The sequence below is a fragment of the Sinohyriopsis cumingii genome, chromosome 11, assembly GCF_028554795.1.
Source record: "Sinohyriopsis cumingii isolate HCF-2022 chromosome 11, ASM2855479v2, whole genome shotgun sequence".
Classification (NCBI taxonomy): domain Eukaryota; kingdom Metazoa; phylum Mollusca; class Bivalvia; order Unionida; family Unionidae; genus Sinohyriopsis; species Sinohyriopsis cumingii.
The window spans coordinates 61,882,862-61,903,030 of record NC_142971.1 but is presented as its reverse complement, the minus strand read 5'-3'; the positions used below and the strand labels follow the sequence as shown (position 1 = coordinate 61,903,030).

Genomic DNA, 20,169 nt, shown 5'->3' with positions numbered 1-20,169 from the left:
CTGTAAATAAAACAACGTACAATGCTCACATATTTTCCTTCTAGACGAGCATCAATGTCTCATTAGTCACTGTGCACTGTCGCCAAAATACAGCCAGAAAACCACATCATAAATCCTCCTGTTCCAGAGAATAATCAATTTCCTTTAAATCAATACTACGAATACCTGATTCTGACTCGTGTGTCACCAAATGGGAGAGGAAAAAAATCCCAGAATTATACTAGAACTAAATTTACAAACTGAACAGGATAACATTATTTTAAACCCTAAATATGAATAATCACGTTTTCTGGGCGTGTGACGGGTACAATGTTCAGTCATTTCCACATATCGTTCTGTGTACCGTTCACAAAGACAATCAAGGATACATAAAGGTCACTGGCCACACGTATTGTACAAAAGTGTGATTTTATTAAAGTCATAAGAGAAACATATTTGTTGTCTTTTACTAGTCTTCTTGGTTTAAACCATACACAAATAAAATTATCTTTTGCAACCGACACATTTTCTTTTAAATAATTCTCTAAATTTGCCTAATAGCCTATGATTACTACAAAAATGAAATATCCGGGATATAATTTGCGCTTAAATAAATTTGCATAAAATAACAGCTATCGTTATGGCTCATCAATTTCTAGGTTAATACAAATATTTTCCAATATCAGCAGCAAGCTGAAATAAACTAGTTGAAACATAATAAAGTTAAAAGGCTGAATTCCTATAGAAACAGCCTCGTCAAGTTTCGCAAACATAACCGTTTTTCTGTTTTATTCGTTTGTCTTGTCTATGTTTTGCATTTGCCTTGAAAAAGACTCATTAAAGAGTCGAAAGCGCTCAGGCTAGCTAGATGCTAGTTTCAAACTGTTCGTTGTCAATTTATTACATTTATCTTCATCAATCCCTGACACACGTAATCCCTTGCTGACTCTAGTGCACTTGAAAGAATTGTTATTCGCCATATGATTTGTATTCTTTATATATATATATATATATATATATATATATATATATATATATATATATATATATATATATATATATATATATATATATATATATATATATATATATATATATATATATATATATATATACATACATACATACATACATACATATATATATATATATATATATATATATATATATATATATATATATATATATATATATATATATATATATATATATATATATATATATATATATATATATATATCTATATCTATCTATGTATGTATGTATGTATGTATATATATATATATATATATATATATATATATATATATATATATATATATATATATATATATATATATATATATATATATATATATATATATATATATATATATATATATAGTATTGCCCACACATACACATTAAAACCTAATGTCCGATGCAGTTTTTCTGCAAAAGTCAAAGCTTTTATAGGTTGTACATCCAGTCCTGTCAGAATTTCCGACACGAATTTAATAAATAAAAAAGATTTATGTGAAATGTAATAAAGTTTACAACCAAAAACTGCAGTGGCAAAGATATCCAGTTTCATATAAATAATTACTTAGCTCAGTTTTCTTATAGCGCTCAATAAACTAGACAACATTCTAAAAAGTCTACTGGGAGGAAATATGGGAACTCTATTTTTGCAGCACTATTTACAATGCTCCAGGTGTTCATTTCTCATAATAGTAAGAGTGGCGCTTTTCATGGCAGAGGATCATGCATAAATTCGTTGTCAATAGTTTCATCCAAATACTCCTATTCCATAGTTTATAGTGTTTTATTTTTCGACAACAAGAAGCATGTGCTTCTCTTCCGGGGATAAATGCACGTCATTTCCGGTTTGCATCCTCTATAGGAGGAAAATCTTAGCCAAGGGAAGGTTACAGCGTTGTATACTTCTATTTTGAGTAATCAAATTATTATTTCATCTTTATACTTGAGGTTGGTTTTAATTCGTTTTGTGCGAGTATAACTACTTTTAATCACCTGATGCAACTCGGATGTAAAAAGAGAAATGTGAGAGTATTGCCTGTGACCTGTAAAGAAATAACAACAGCTTATATAACTCCTGGATGCCAACAAACAATTATAATAAAGCGAACGTTCTTGCGTCCTCAAATAATTTAGTATGTACTCTTAAAATAGAAATCAAGAAGGAAAGAAAAAAGTGAAAGAAAAGAAACAAGAAATGTTTACAACTGTAAGTTCTTTATCTAAGTAATAAATATTAATTTTAATCTTATGAAGTACGAATAAATTCACACGTTATTCAATCGACAATTCCCAATTTACTTTCTTTGGACAAAATCCGAGAGACTGTCGCGTATTCTCCGCATTAGCGTCAATTCTAGGTAGAGACGCTTGCATTAGCGTCCATTCTAGGTAGAGGCGCTTGCATTACAATATCAGTAATGACATATGATACTTTCATATTGTTTGTGTCAAATCATAGTTTTAGTTAGTGGGGTTATCATTAATTATTATTATTTCAAATGATTATATTTTTAATACAAGGATTTCGTATTTCATATTTGAATGAGATCAGTAAGTCTGCTTTATAACAATCGTTCTTTCGCAGTATGCATGTATGGGGTTTAAGGGCCCATCAGCATAATGCAGGCTTTGAAGTGTTGAATAAAAGTTAAATTTTAAAAAATGAAAGCAAACTATTTGAAAATAACTGGAGCGACGACTTTGCTTTCATATATATACATATATATATATATATATATATATACACACATATATATATACACACACACACACACACACACACACACATATATATATATATATATATATATATATATATATATATATATATATATATATATATATATATATATATATATATATATATATATATATATATATATATATATATATATATATATATATATATATATATATATATATATATATATATATATAAAGAGAGAAAGGGGGAGGTAGACAGACAGACAGAGAGTGAGAGACAGACAGCTAAAGACAGACAGGGAGGCAGGTGGGAGGGGGAGAGAGAAATAAATGATAACAATCTGTTTAAAATCTACATTCCATCAAATATATGCAAGATTCTCTCAGGTAGTACATTTTCAACAAGCTTCTGAACTGTGTTATCAGAAGGTGAAAGTCAATACATTCGACACTAACTGAATTCACTTCAAACAGTATGTCTGACATGGTTAAAGTCCATATACTCGACACAATAAAGGTATGTCTGACATAGTGAAAGTCGATACACTCGTAATCAAGTGAGTCCACTCTATAAAAAAAATGTGTGACGTTGTGAAAATCCATGCACTCAACACCAGCTACTTTCCACTGCAAGCGGACATTGTCAATTCATGTACTCTGGTCAATGGTCCATCCTCAGGGTAATGGGTCAGATATCTGTGACAGCACCACATAATCATTGCGATTTTCTCTCTTTGGAGGGCGGAGAGGATGCTGAAGCTCATTTGGTAGAGTGGGTTCGATATCCAGCCAGGCCAGCACCAGTCAGCTGCTTTAATGTGTCCGTGTGAAAGTCGCAGCTATATAAAGAATACTACTCTCCAAAGATGGGTTGGATACTTCGGAGCTTGTTTGTTGAGTTTTCATTCCACATATTTTGCCAGTGAATTATGTGTTACTCTGCAAGTAGCAATATGCTTCACTTGAGGGCCAAAAGGGGCACTTAGGGGTCATACGGGAAATGCTATGTTAATTTCTCCATAGGTTAACATGCGAGGGGTGTGGGGGCTCTATGGCCTCTAAACGGTAACGGTGTTACAAATGGCTGACCTTAGTTGGAGTGACTTAGTAATAGTTTTGCAGGTGACCTCAATAAGTACCACTTGTGGGTCGATCGGAAATTCCTATGTTAAATGTGTTCTTAGGGTTAGCATGGAGGAACCTCTATATGTCAGAAGTGTTTATAGGGTTAAAGTGTTTTTTTCGTGTTATGTATATCTATATTTTTTATAACTCCTGGTACATGATTTTATTTAATTTTTGTATAAAAAATTGTTTGGTTATATACTGTATAGAATATATTTTGATATGAATGTGTGTACGTGACCTGGCTCTGTTAAGAACGCAAACTGCATAGGATCTATAAATAGATGTTTACGTACGTGTTGACAATCATTAATAATAACCTTAATAATGAAACTTAAAATGGCACCTAGGGCGTAATTTCTCAGTGACTGATGGGATTTGGAAGTTAGGAGAATAATTCTATATCTTCCCATTGGTTGCGCTAAGTCACGTGAATAGTCCCAATTCGATGCACATTGAGTGCATATTAAGAAAAAATTCAGCATTCAGATTCATTCAGATTTTTGGAGTCAAATACACTTCTTACCTTACTATTGTGAGTCTGCAGACGTGTTTTTATTGTACTTAGATATTTTTGAAGAGGAAAAACATTTGTTTGGACTGTTCAGTGGATGAAGAAAGTGCTCATTATTTGGAGTATAACAATATTCTGGTTATAAATTATTCGAATGACTTCTGGACAACACCATCTTGACAACGTCACTGTTCTTGTAGGATCAGTACAGTTCCGGTTTTGAAATAAATTTGTACTGAACTTTTCATTCATTTAGGACTTTCAATGGCCTTTATAAGGACTAGTTTGGATTCACTTCATAGAACTATAAGTTCCCCTCACATTTGTCATTTATAACTTTGATAATTAAATTGTTGTTTAAGTTTTATAAAACGTGTTGATTTTGTTTCTTTCCTGTTGCTTAAGATTGTGACCAAAGACTCTTAACAATAGGGTCAAACGAGAAGGGTAATGTTATAAATAAACAAACAAATAAACTAGCGTATAACGACACAAAACAGAGAGACAAAGCAAACATATTTAGCAATAGTGAATTAGTTAATTTTTTCGAGAGTTGATTGGCCCTAAAAGAGCCAATGGAGTTTCTTCTACTTCTTCTTGGGCTACCATTTCTGCCACCAAGTCATTTATGGGGAGACTCTCTTTTCTTCCTCAGGGATCGAGTCGGGATGACCCATCTTTCCGAATTTATTCTGGACCTTCATTCAGCTGGAATTTGAGCGATCAAAATCCCTCTCTTTCATTTGCACGTTCTCTTCTCTTTTTTTTTTTTCTTCTTCTCTTTCTGCTCTGGAACTTAATTGTCTTCGTTTCCTCTTCATAAATTCCTTAATGAGGTTCGTGGCTGAAGTACACCCACTTCCCGACGAACTGGACTTACAGTGTACCACTGACCCTGGACTTGCTCTAGCAGTTGCTGGAAGTCCACCGTGACGTCGACTACTTCCTGCAGCTTTTCAGTCTAACAAGCGTTATGTATATTTAGTATGCACTTTATTTGATAAGTTGTTTATTCATTATTTGCTATGGATAATTGTATTTTGGACTTGACCTTGTCCTAAATCAAGTCTATTTTACACCTGACCTGCGTTATTGCATTTTTATTATGTTAACAACTAATACATGGCCAATATTTTCTCTATCAGTATGGGTTTAATATTTTGATCTTTATTAATAGAAGTAATCATAGTTATCTTGGTCAAGGACATTTTATTTTCCATGTTTTTTTATTTTAATTGTAGTAATAACCCTTATAACTTTAATTATCTTGTAAACGTTTGGAACCACCTAGAACGAACGTTTCCATTAGGTAATACTTTGGTCAGAGAATGCTAATTGAGACGCAGGTCAGGTAGAGGACAATATAATCTTGTTACTGAAAAAAATATTTATTCATTCTTTAAGATCTGAGCACAAGCAGTTGTTTTATTGTTGTGTCCAGTATTTCATTTGGCTGGAGTTTATTTACTCAAATTATTAAAATCAAGCGATTCTTCTCTGGAAATACAAAGTGTTGAAAAAATAACATGCTTCGAAACAGAAACTTGGATTAATAGTGAAATTTCAAATAAGGATACGAGTCAAGCAAAGACTGTTGGCACAACACCACTACACTGGCCACCACATGCACACCTCCAGCGTTTATATTATTTTGCAATATCAGTAACTTTTATGCAGAATATCAAATATTAGGACTTACGTTAGAAATTATATGACTATTTGGGATTTAATTCGCAATACCGTAAGCTCACTTCTTACATTTTCACTTTTTATTCTAGGGAAATAAATTGTGTGTTGAATTGTACAACACTCGTTGGTTCCTACTCTTTTCTATTAACAATTTTAAGATCATAGAGTCGTAATGGAAAATCCGGTGTTCGTTCTTGGGATACGAACTTCTCTAAGATTTTCCAGAAAATTTTGTGTTTGAAATTTACATTCACTTTGCTTTGCAATTTTCTAAGTCTCAGGTATTTCAAATTTTAGAACGTTTTTGTCATCCAATAAGCTTTTACAATGTCATCTAAAATGGACAACTTTATTTCAAATCCTACCTAGGAAAGGTAGGAAAGGTTAGACTCATTAAAAAAGGATGAATTGTTCCAGCTTGCCAGAAAATATTATCTTTCTTTGGGGAAGGCTTATTTAACAAAGCATGAAATAAAAAATATATTGGTCCATTTTTTTGTCGAAATGAATGTTTTGGATAAAGTGTATTGGGTTTATTAGTATGTCTCTATCTGGCTCTAGCTTACAAGTTATGGAATTGAAATAAAAATACAAGAATCAAATCGAGTTAAGAAAGTTTCAGCTTCAGATTGAGAGAGAGAGAGAGAGAGAGAGAGGAATGCAGTTACAAAAAGAAGAAAGTAAATGCAATTGGAGAAAGAGTAAAAAGAGCCAAATGAACCTGAAATAGAAAATAGGTTAATGTAAATATAGATGCAATTTGAAAAGAAGAGAAAGAAAGAGAAAAGGAAGAAATGAATTTCAATTTACATTAAAAGAATTAGAGCTTGAAAGTAAAAAGCGCATCCCAACGTTACACACAAATTCAAGTTTTGTTGTTACTAAAAATATTGGATTGGTGCTACTTTTTAAGGAAGAAGAAGTAGATAAATATATCCTTATTTTTAACACAAAAACCAAAACATATTTAATGGCCAAGAGGGCATTGGAAAAAGAATACTTTTTGGCAAGGCTCGAGATATCTACGCTTCCTGTCAGCACAGCAAAGTTCTGATTATAATGTGGTTAAAGAAGTATGTTGAAGGGTTTTGAGTTGGTACCGGAGTTTTATCGACAAAAGTTTAGGAATTATAAAACAAACACCGGACAATTCCATCTCAATTTTGCATGAGATAAAAGAGCAGTTATTGGATTGGCGGTGCATAGCCAAGAAAGTTGGTCAAAATTACGAAAATCTCAGACGACTCATATTAGCTGTAGAGTTGAAGCATTGCGTCTATAGTGACGTTAAGATCTACCTTGATGAATATAACGTCAAAAAGTGTGAAAATGCTGTTCGTACATCGGACGGTTATTTCTTAGCTCATAACATTTCTTTTGAAACCATGACTTCCACTCAGCAGTCTCCTGGTCAAAGAAAAACTGTTTCAGTCTAAACTATTCCAGTCTAATACGAGAACATCCAAATTTCAAACTGACACAACTTTTAGGAATCGAACTTGCGATAAGACTGATCAGAAATCCTGATCTCTTCCTACATGTACCTATTGCAAGAAGAAATGGAACGTTATTTCTGATTGCTACAAATTGAAACATAAGGAACACAACCAAGGCAGACCTATTCCAAATGCTCTTATACATAAGAGGTCAAGGGTACGGTCATATAGTGAAAGCAATGCATCTGTTGTGTCAAGCAAACCCCAGTCTGATTTTATTATGGAGAATTATGAAATATTCATGTCAAAGGTTATATATCATTAATTGGTGAGTTTGCCAATCCAATCCCTATACAAATGTTAAGAGACACAACAGTTTCTCAGAGTCTTTTATTATATGGTACTTTGCTTTTTCTGAGAAGTCTTTTTTCTACTGAAAGTGCTCTCATTCAGTGAGTAGATTGCGGCTTTGTTAATATGTTCCTCTCCATTACGAAAATTTGTCATCAGGATCTGTGACATTCGGAATAGTGTAGTCTTCACCCATCGAGGGTAAATCATTTATTACTAGCAATGACCTAGCTGGAGATAAGTTTGTAATTAATCCACTAGTAACTGACAAGCCTGGCTTGGATTAGAATGTCAATCCTACTGGTCTATATTTTGCCACTCTTTGGCCTTAAAATAAGAGTAACAGAAAAGAGCGACAACCAACACGTTTTATAAATTTCAACAAATAATTAATTTCCCTAAAATACAAAGTGAAAATGTAAAAGAAAAATAACTTACAGTATTGCGAATTAAATCCCAAATAATCCTAGAATTTCCAACACGAGTCCTAATGAGTACAGATCTGAAAAACTTTAGTGGTATTCCAAAATAAATCCAACGCTGAAAGTGTTGATGTGCCTTGTAAAGTCCTGAATAACAATGACGTGCCAGCAGTCGTTTAATGTATCACAATAATAAAAATATCCAAGAATATATTTTTGATTTAACTTCGCTATAAATCCAATAATCTATTTCCAAGTGTCACGTATATTTGATTTAATCATATCTGATTTAATATATATTTATTTCAATTTAATTCTTTGTAAGTCTTTTAAAAAAAGATTTCATTTCATGCTATTGGAATGTAAATTTATTCACTAGAGATGATACTTTTTCCAGAAAATAGTTTGACTTTAACTGTTCATTTTATAAACACCAGGTGTTGATCTAGATCATGACCTTGATTCAAAATTAGTAGCAACCACGTAAATATGTTCTACTTTTATTTTAAAATAATTGGTTGTTGTCGAGGTCATGATGGGCTTTCGTGTTTAAAATGTAAACAATTGTTTTCATTTTATATTTCTTACAGTAAAATGATTAGTTTTCGTCAGGGCCACCCTGGGTCTTCGTGATCTTTAACAAGTACATAATTTTTACTAACTTCTAGAATATGATCACATGACCCCATTTTACGTTTTAGAAGACGATATAACCTTTGTTTTAGAGAGATTTTCTCAGTAGAAGCAGGTTTTTTCTTACACTAGAAGTTGTATGTTGTGCTGTTTGGAGTTATTTTAAAATACTTGGAGCTATTTCAAATTACTTGGATTCAAAAGGATTAATTCTTTTATCCTGGAAAATACTTGTGCTCATGTGAAATTTATTCAAATTTCCATAACCGGAGTGATAATTCATGTTTTAGCAAGGAACTTTAGACTTCAACACTGCAGGCTGCAGCATGCGTCATCGTCTTCCATCTTGGATTCTTCGTCGGGACTCGAACTTGAAATCATTAGAACATTTTATTAGGACTTCAAAAATTGTATTCGTGGATTATTCTTGGGTTATTTTTGGATTTGATTTTTAAAACCGTATTTTCATTTTTTCTTAATTTTTACAGAATTTTCCAGGGAAATAAATTATTATATTTTTTAAGCTTGTTGTTTTCACTCTTTCTTGTGTTACTGTTTATTCTAGCCTAAACACGTGACATAAGACAAGAATATGTTTTAGATGAGCTTTTTATATTTATAGTAAATAAATAATTTGAATAATTAAATTCCAGTCCTAATGAAATGCTGGACACAACAGTAAGAGTTAATTCTGCTTCGGATGCTGTTGCAAGAATGAAAAAATTCCCACTGAACAAGATTTTGTATTTCTCTCATGACCTAGGTCACAATTAGAATTTTCAAATAAAATCAATTACCTAATGGAAACTGTCATTATATTAGGTTCCAAATGTTTACAAGATAAAATCTTAGTTACAATAAAAAGGTATGTTACTAACAGTATAATAAAGAATATGGTAAATATGATTTCCTTGTCTCAGTTCAAGATAATAATCCTAATATTTATCCTTCAGTCAGAAATGGGTAAACAATGTTGTACACTGTCGCCGATTTTAGACAAGGTCAATTATACAATTAGCCTTAGCATATAATGAATAAGAAATATTGTAACACTCTAACAAACAATGCAAATTAAATGCACATAGCAAATTAAATATACATACGACATATATTGCTATGTATACTTAATTTGCATTGATTGTTAGTATGTATATATATATATATATATATATATATATATATATATATATATATATATATATATATATATATATATATATATATATATATATATAGAGAGAGAGAGAGAGAGAGAGAGAGAGAGAGAGAGAGAGAGAGAGAGAGAGAGAGAGAGAGAGAGAGAGAGAGAAATGCAGTTGCAGAAAGAAGAAAAGTAAATGCAGTTGGAGAAAGAGTAAAAAGAGAGCCAAATGAAACTGAAATAGAATATAGGATAATGCAAAATTGAAAAGGAGAGAGGTGTGTGTGTGTGTGTGTGTTGTATATCATATCGCGCCTCATTCCTAGAGCTTTTTTTTTCGTCGTTTTTTCCTCTTTGAGATTGGTCATTTTGAATTCCTACATTGTAAATACCCAACATAATTTATAGCGACGATGATTCGCATTGCCCTTGAATTGATGTTTATGTTCCTCTAGCCCAGATTTACTTTAAAATTTGGGCAACTTTTGTGGCCATTACTCAGACGTCCGGCTGATGTATAGAATGTTTATTTACTTCATCTTCCGCCAATTTTATAGAAAACAAATAGTACAATTGTTTCAGTGGCAAAATTGTGGCTGCACAGGTTTGTGTTGTGCCGGAGTTGAGAGGTGTGAATCCTTCATTGGTCAGCTCAGTCCAGCTTTGTTATTACGATTGTACTATTCTTTTTTTTATACGTATCTGTAGCATTCAGAGTATTTTAAACAATTCTAATTTATACTCAGGGATAGAAATTGAAAATATTCACTGTAGGACAGAAAACAGCATATATTATTCGATTTCTGGACAATCTATTTTTAAAATGATGCAAATTAGGATTTGTTAGTTGAGACAGATGGAAAATATTACTCACCGTGGCACTCATAAACAATCAACAAAATGAGGCTTTTTAACCTAAAAGAAATCATTCCCATTTCTCTTTTCCTGCGATTTATCTGGCCACAAGAAAACACGAAGTACGTTGGACCTTTCCGCCCATATACGATGACACATGGTTTCTTTACTTTCAGACTGAAGTCTGTGAATATTACCAGAAAACTTTTCGTCTCTGACGTCGTTTCGACAGAAGCCAATAAATCGAGGAATTGAATTACACCGTGTGGTATGTCATATATAAAATTACTGCGGGACAAATCAATGTATAAAGGGTCCGGCAGACACTGTTTATGGTTAATGCGTAAGTCCGAACACGCACCCTACCGTCGAAGGCGGCTTGAAGGCTCCATTACCATTATTAATCCGGTAGCGTTATCTGAGGAGAACACAACATTCTTATCCAAAACAATCAACACGCATTTATCCAAAGTTTAGAAGAGATTAACTTGTTAAAATTTCTGTTTACTCTAACTGTAGGATTTAAGTCACAGATGAAATGAGATCAGTTGTAAATCCCTATTATCCTTTATTTGACGAGAGAAAGTAAGTTTCATTTCAAAGTGTATGATCAGCTTTCAAAACATATAGGCAGAACATACTTGAGAAAACGGTATATAAATAAATTAAATAAATAAATAAATAAATAGAGAATCGAACAAATAAACAAACAAACAAACAAAGCAAGCAAATAAATAAATATCGTTTCAAATATAAATTTGCATGGTTATGGCCAGAAATAATGATTACTTGACTGGTTATTTTTTTATTTTATGATAATTTGGGTTAAAATAAATAACATAAAACTGTAAGCAGCTTTCTAGAACAATTTCAAGGCCTTGTTTTGATTGAACAAACAATCTCGTAATAAATACGTGTATAACCTTTAGCACCGAATCGACGACGACGATGATGATAATGATGATCGTAGTCGTCGTCATCGTCATCATCATAATGATCTTTGTCATCATTACTGATGTAGAGCTAATAAAAAAAAAGAAATGTATATTATTTTGCCAAACCGACTACTAATGCACATTTGATCGATCCAAAATACATGAAAGCATATTAATTGCTTTGAAACTGTCAATTCATTATTGCGATCAAATGGAAACAGAGGGGAATTTTAAGGGTTATGTATGAGACTGTTATCGATTACAGAAATGTCATAGTTTAATGCCTGCAAGGATGGAAAATGTTAACAAAGTAGTTATGACAGTTTTTTATATATAAAATAAATCATTATTTCATATCGTAGCAAGCTAAGGCAGATAAACGCACGGATATAAAATTATTTTTATGTTTCATTTTACTTTATTTCACTTACGAAAATACCTTGTGTACATCACAATTTCTTTTACAAAAAATAATGCACTTTACACACAACTGGATTTTTTAAAAATTAAAGCCCTATTTAGACAGTATTTAATTTTTAAGAAAATGCCACCAACTACTACAAAAGAAATATATTTAGCTATTTATGTTAGAGAAGAAAAAAGTTGAAAAGGCAACAAACAAACGAATATTGAAGAGCTTGAATTGTAAATTTTAATTAATCAAATATTTCTGGTAAGAAATGTATGAGATAAATGCGAATTATCAAAGAAAAGTCTGGTTTCTATTATGAACACATTAGTTCTAGAAGCATATGAAAATGAATTAAATACGAACCAGTCCGGTTGAAATCATATGAAATTATCAAATAAAAGAGAAATCCCGGAAATTCCCGATTTTACCTGAGATCCTCACATCAAAATATCCGTATGTTTAGACAAAATTGCACGGAAAACAACATTGGTGTTGTTGGGTCGTCTCAGTTTTAATCAAGAAAAACAACATTAATGTGGTTGGGTAGTCTCATTTTTAAATGAAGGAAATCAACATTGATGTGGCTGGGTAGTCTCATTTTTAATCAAGAAAAACAATATTGATGTGGCTGGGTAGTTTCAATTTTAACTATCCCATATGTAGCAATTATATTCGCATTGTTCAAAACACTGCCATACCAATTTGGAAATAAAGAAGTTGATTTTTAAAATCATAAATTGTAAAATATTTGTCTAAAATTTAGAATGCAGTTCCAAGTGTCATCTTTAGTATTACTCTCTAACAATATTTTGACAAGAATTTTAAATGTTCATTTATATTGAATACATCGAATCCACGTCATTTGAAATTAATATTCGAATATTTGTGCTATTTGCGGTTGTGGTACACGTGTCATGCCAAGTTTGCTCGTAACTACCAATTTCGGATATAAATTGTTGTACAAGAATTTTGTATGTGTGCTTGATATGAGAAGTAGCGCTAATACTATCCAAACAACTTCACTTGACCATAAACTTGATCATTTACTCGCATTCTACCATCAAGAGTGTTCCGGTACCATTAATTTACCATCGTTTGCCCAACGTTTGGATATTAGTGAACATATTTCAACAAGTGATTTTTCGAAATTCTGTTATAACATCGATTAAAAAGTACTTAAGGACTGAAGACTAAAAAGGTATTAATACATCTCAAACCAATTCACATTCAGGGACAGTACAGCTGTCAGAAATATTTATGTCAAGTAGTGGGATTATAAGTAGCTATACTTAAAGATACAAACTAAAAGATACAAACTAAAAGATACAAAGTATCTCTTTCATTGAGATAGACAGGCTCCAACGTTACATGATTCAGAACGAACGCCGATTGCCTGACACGAGTGAGACCCACTCTGACGGTGGTGACTAGTACTTTTCATCATAATACAACCGGGACAGAGCCTTAGTTTGTATAGCTTTACAACAGGAAAAAAAAGAAGAGAGTTGTTGTTGTTGTTGTTGTAGGGTTTAACGCCATTTTCACCACACGATAGGCTATACATGGCGGCCAGTATTAATAGTGGAGGAAGAACCCGGGGAAACCCCGGGAAGAACCACCGACCCACGAGAAGCTACCCACATTGGCCGAATCGGAGACTCGAACCCACGCAGACAGAGGTGAGATGGCAGTGATCCGTAACGGAGAGCGCTTTAAACCACTCGGCCACTCCCCCCCCCAAAAAAAAAAGGAGAGAGAGACAGACAGACAGACAGGCAGACAGACAGAAAATATAAATAATAATACCCCCTAGGTGGACCAAGATCGGATAATTTGTGTCCATGAAATGTTATGATCTTTTAGAATGATCTGCAGTACGTGTAAGCTGTATCTGGGTGTGAAAATTCAAAGAAGAAGAAATCCGCCATGTTCCAGTCAAAAGCTGTACTTATGTACTTGCAACATAAAGATAGTGAGCAAAAAGGCTAAATAAATAAAGCAAGAAAAATAATGGAATTAAATAACAGGAAAATAGATACGATCATACATTCATTCATCCAACAACACACACACACACACACACACACACACACACGCACACACAGACAGACATACATACATACATTGCTAATAATTGAAATTATCAAGAAGCAATTATATATATATATATATATATATATATATATATATATATATATATATATATATATATATATATATATATATATATATATATATATATATATATATATATATATATATATATAAACAGAAATAAAACTTGTTAGGGAACTGGAAGAAGAAGAAATCATTATTGTGCATCATTCAACTGCATTCAAAGCTCAACTGAATCTTTTTTACACGTTGCTTGCAGAACTAGACTATTGCGATGGTGAAAACTTCACGGGTGGTTGATAAATGACTATCAGAGTTTTGACAAAGAATTAGTGATACTAGTGAATTAGTGATACTAGTAGATCACATAACTCATTGTAGCTTAGATCAACTTTGGAATAAAATCTGAAACGGTTGTTTGTTATTATAATTTTGTCTTACATAGGACTGATACTGACCACTACTTAGTGCTTTACAAGCAGGTGTTGCCGACACATTGTTTGAAATTAACTGGTTGATTGTGTAAGTTTTCTCCAAACATGCTGGATTAATCTAAATCCAATTAGTGCAGGTGTTACGACTGGAAAAGCAAACACGGATTGATGCAGCTTGCTTAGAATTTATTAGATGTTCCAATTTTAGTGCAATATGAATGTTGTTGTATGTAGTCCATCAGCGGATATTTTAGTAGCTCCTATACTTCTGCAGCTGCAAACATCATACACAAATTATCCAAGGAAATGTGGATGAATATTTAATTAAGGACATACTAAGACAGACAGAGAAAAAAGACAAAGTTATTACTTAAATCAACACAGACAGAGAGATTTGAAGAAAAATTTATAATTAAAAAAATATCGAGACGGACAGAGAGATGTTAAGTAGAAACCGTTATTATTAGACAAAATTAAAGGCAGAAAAATGGGAATAAGAAAAAGTTATTATTAAAGAAATACAAAGACACAGAGAAATGGGAAGAAGAAAAAGAAGATAAATATTATGTTGTTCTTCTATCCTCTCTTGACGATGATTTAATGAAGCATGTTTTAAACATAAAACACAATTTTGTCTGGTTTTGAAGACATTTTTATATGGTTGTTTTTTATTATTATTTTCCTTTCTTTTTAAAATTTGTTTACTTACTTTCAGCTTAGTGAAATTGTGTAATTTATGGTTGCCGTAATTTGATGACATTAATTTTAGATGAATAGCGCAAAATTCAGTCGATGTAATAATTTTAACAATGTTTATAATGTGACAGCATTTTCGTACACTAATTATAAATCATTAAAGTACACGTACATTGTAGTTGTCCCTTGCATTCACAACGCCGTTAATACAAATTCCCAGGAAAATTTTTTTTTTCATTTTTGGATTTTTTTTACCTCCGTGAACAAAATAACTTTGCTGGTACTAATAATTATGCAGACAATTCTGTATACTCATCACTTCTGTAGACAATTACTCCTGATTTCTGTCTATAATTATTCATGACTTCTGTAAACAGTTACTCATGATTTCTGTCTATAATTATTCATGATTTATGCAAACAATTACTCTAGATTCTGTACATAGCTAATCATGTTTTCTGATAACAGTTACTCATGATTTCATCATATAATTATTCATTTCTGTAAACAATTAATCATTATTTCTGTATATATTACTCATGATTTCTGTAGACGGACAATTATTTATTATTCCGATAGATAATTAGTCATGGTTGGTTTGAGAAATAGAAATGAATATCATCCTAAATTTATATTATTGCATGATACTCTATTGTACGATTTTATGCAATGAAAACTGATTTCTAGCTTCTACCATTTTTCTTTCTATGTGCACTATTTTACATTCATGTTTCTATGAATTTTATTATTTCTTCTAACTTTGATATTTTGGCTTCTTTTCTCCACATGTGTGTACCTCGGTGTTTAAAATCCTCTTTCCTAGCTAAACCTGATATAGAGATCTTCTGTGAAGAAAGGCCACGTATAGAGTGGGTCGGGTTGATATATAAATCAATACATTTTGACTAATATATAAAGAAAACCTATTCATTACGGCCTATATAGCTGGTGCCTCAGTGGACATCAAACACGTGTTTTACTACGTATCTGTCCGACTCCATCCAACTATCTGTCCTTTATAACCTAGCTCACTTCTAATTAACCGTTGTTCCACGTCCATCCGTCCGTCAGTACATCCATCCATCAATTTATATATTCAAAAGACGAATGTCATGCCAGGTTTATATGTTATAGTAAACACCGGTGTTAGATATTGATTATTTTTTACTCCAGGAATATTTTAGTGTTTTTATCGTGCCTGACGGTAACATTTCGCCAAAGTTATAACGTCCACATTTGCTATAATATAATTGAAAAATTAATAAAGATTTATCGGAACTGTATTATGTGTAGCTTGATTCATTAGCAGCGCTCACCTCTCTCTCTCTCTCTCTCTCTCTCGGTATTTTTTATATAACCATGGACATTTAATTTATGTGTGTAATAAATTATAACACTGTTATTATGATTGCTGTTTCAATGGAGAATATCATTAAGTTATTTATACATTATTGATACATGCAAGTTATTGATACACTTCAGCCATTAATGCACATATGGTATTGATACATGTAAGTTACTGATACATGTAACTTATTGTTACAGTACTGATATATGCAAGCTATTGATATACGTACGTTATTGATACATGTAAGTTATTGATGCATGTAAGTTTTTGATACATATAAGTTATTGATATCTGTAAATTATGAATACGCTACTAAAAAATTTAAATTATTGACAGATTTAAGTTAATGATACACGTGAGTTATTAATACACGTACGTTATTGATACATGTACGTTATTGATGCATGTACCTTCTTGATACTTGTAAGTTATTGATAAATGTGACTTGCTGATACATGTAAGTTATTGATGTATGTGAGTTATTGATACACGTAAGATATTGGTGCATTATTAATACACGTAATACAATATCCTTTTGTTTCCACTAACCTGAGACAAAACACACTTGGTGAAGAAATTAAGACAAAAAATTACAAAAGTACGCGATATGTTCTTCTAAATGTATTCGTAATGAAGCAGCATCATGCCGTAAATTCTAAATATTCAGCCTGTTAAATGGAACACAAAACTGACACATACAGGAAAACATTGTTTATCCGAACCTCGTTCGGCGGAAATATCGATTCATCTGAATCTCGTTTGTCGGAATTATTAGATTATCGAAACAACTTATACATATGTGGAACGTACTTATTTGCATGGTTTAACAAATTACCTGTCCGTTCCATTTCTCCGAATGTTTTCTTTATCTTTGGAGTTTTTATAAACGAACCTTTCTCGTATCCCCCAAGGTCAGATAAACGAACGTTCTCCGTGTCCCTCACTTATAGGTAAGCGAGCGTGGGGCCTACTTTAATTTTATTCTAAGAGTAGAAATGTGAAGACGGGGACGAAAGATCTTTTGAAACTCTGTGCTTTTAAAATTACATGACTATTAATTATGAATTCACAAAAAGGAATTCTTTATTTAAATTGTGCTATATTAGCACATTTTGCATGGTATTAATTTGAAGGAACAAAAATCACAAAAGTCTAGAGCATTCTCTTTTATCGGACCATATTTCACGCATGAAATGTTAATTATGTGGATTTGTTCTAGTGATGTGACCTGGAAGATGATCCAAGTATGCAGATCAAGGACTGCAGCACTGGTTTTTTTTTTTTTTTTTTTTTTTTTTTTTTTTTGTTGGCCTTTGTATTTTTGCATTTTTAACCTAATTTCCATACATACCAATACTTCTATTTGTCACTGAGATAAAGTACACACTAAGAATTTAAAAGTATATTTTTACATGACGGTATGGATTAGTCAGTTGAGTTTTTTCAATATAAACTTTGGATCTCTTTTTATCAGAGGAGTACATCATTTATATCTATCCGCGATGTCGCCACATAAAGTAATTAATGAGCATGATTTCAGTTGCCTTCAAACATGACATACCATCGGCTTTAAGTCTCAGTTACAAAATTAATGTTTTTCGCTCCAAATTAATTTGATTCGGTGGAAATATTGGCACATTTTCACTTTGATATTTTCGTGTAATTATCCGAGGCCCTTGAGAAAGTAAGCTGAATAGTTTATTTAGTTACTGTAGCTGGCAATAGTCTCGCGAGCCTTCTTTGATATTGCTTCAGCGCAAATGAGTGTTCTTAACTGGATTTCTGGATGTTCAGGACATGTAGTGATGGCGTGGAGTCGGTAAATACCGGAAAATATTTTCCATGTCGCGTGTTTCGACTAACAGGCGGTCAGCCGGGGCAATCTCAAGAGTTTTGTTTGAATTTTAGTACGACTGAAACGGTGAGGTGGACCCGCGAACGAGTTATTGATGTTGTAATTATTAATTAATTTGTTACATAGAAACGGAGCTAAACATGTGAGGAATACCTCAACAGCGGGATTTATAATCTGTGAAACACTTGCTGGATATCGGCTTAACTTTAAATTTAGAAACGTTCGCACACCATAATATAAATTGAATAAATGATTCCATTATCTAACGAGAACATAATTATAGTTTGTTTGAAGCTTTTTTTCTTCTAATTACTCTTACATCACGTCAGATTAGTTTACGTAAAAATAGACCAGATTCTTACTTGTACGTACACAGAGAACAACAGTCAATATTTCACAACACGCATTTCCAAGTTTTAGCTGTTTTTAATTAATATTTATTAACCTCTTGAATATAAATTATTTACTCAACTTTTTTATATATAAAAAATCACTAGCACAAAGAGAAAAACGTTTGAGTATAATAAAGTCAATATAATTCTGAATATCAACTTGTAGATAATCATTTCAGTCATGAAAAGGTTTCAATGTACGATACACATAATTACGGTCGTATTTCTTCGAAAATGCTTGAAGAAAAACATGATATTTTTATATGTATATAAGGATATATCCAGTCAGTACAATCCAGAATTAGCTAGTCTAAAAGACTTATAAAATCTGTTGAGCCGACGTGTCTTATAAGCGTGAGGGAAAAAAATCTTTGAGTAAAATCATAGAACTCGAGAATAAAAATCCGAGTTTGAAGGCTATGTTTACATCAAGAACAACGTCTACGCCGTTGGGGCCAAGACAATTAGCAAACAAAAAGACGATGTAAATAACAATAATACGATATATTATTATTATTATTATTATTAGTAGTAGTAGTAGTAGTAGTAGTAGTAATAGTAGTAGTAGTAGTAGTAGTAGTAATAATAATAGTAGTAATAGTATCAGTAGTAGGATCAGTAGTTGTGGTGGTATTAGTAGTAGTAGTAAAGTAGAAAAGTAGACGATGCTGAAGAAAAGGTTGCATAAGGACAAACATTTTTATAAATTAATTAGGGAGGGATATATATATATATATATATATATATATATATATATATATATATATATATATATATATATATATATATATATATATATATATATATATATATATATATATATATATATATATATATATATATATATATATATGCCGAAGATTTTTTCTGTGTATGAACCATTTCTTAAGTACCATATACGTTTTATTCGGAATTTTATAAGTTTTTTTTGTGTGCTCAGTTTAACTCGCCCAAAATCGTAAAAGCATTACTTTTTGTTAATTAATTTAAATAATGTCATTATTGAGGGAAAAAACATAGTATATTGATGAATTACAATATTGCAATGTTGGTTAAAGATCTCGGATTTATTAAATATTTTTAATCCGTAAATTATGGTAGTTATATTTGTTC

At 31.8% G+C, this 20,169-nt stretch overlaps 1 protein-coding gene across 2 annotated transcripts in view; it reads left to right on the top strand.

The window, feature by feature from the left end:
- LOC149788552 (uncharacterized) overlaps positions 1–20,169 on the top strand; it is a 70,848-nt gene that overhangs the window by 34,339 nt on the left and 16,340 nt on the right. Inside the window, exon 2 of one of the 2 annotated variants that reach the window (XR_016424166.1) lies at positions 11,046–11,137. The exons of the other annotated variant lie outside the window; for it this stretch is intronic. The gene's annotated coding sequence lies outside the window, so the exon portion shown is untranslated. The remainder of the gene's footprint in view (positions 1–11,045; positions 11,138–20,169) is intronic. 2 annotated transcript variants of the gene reach the window in all.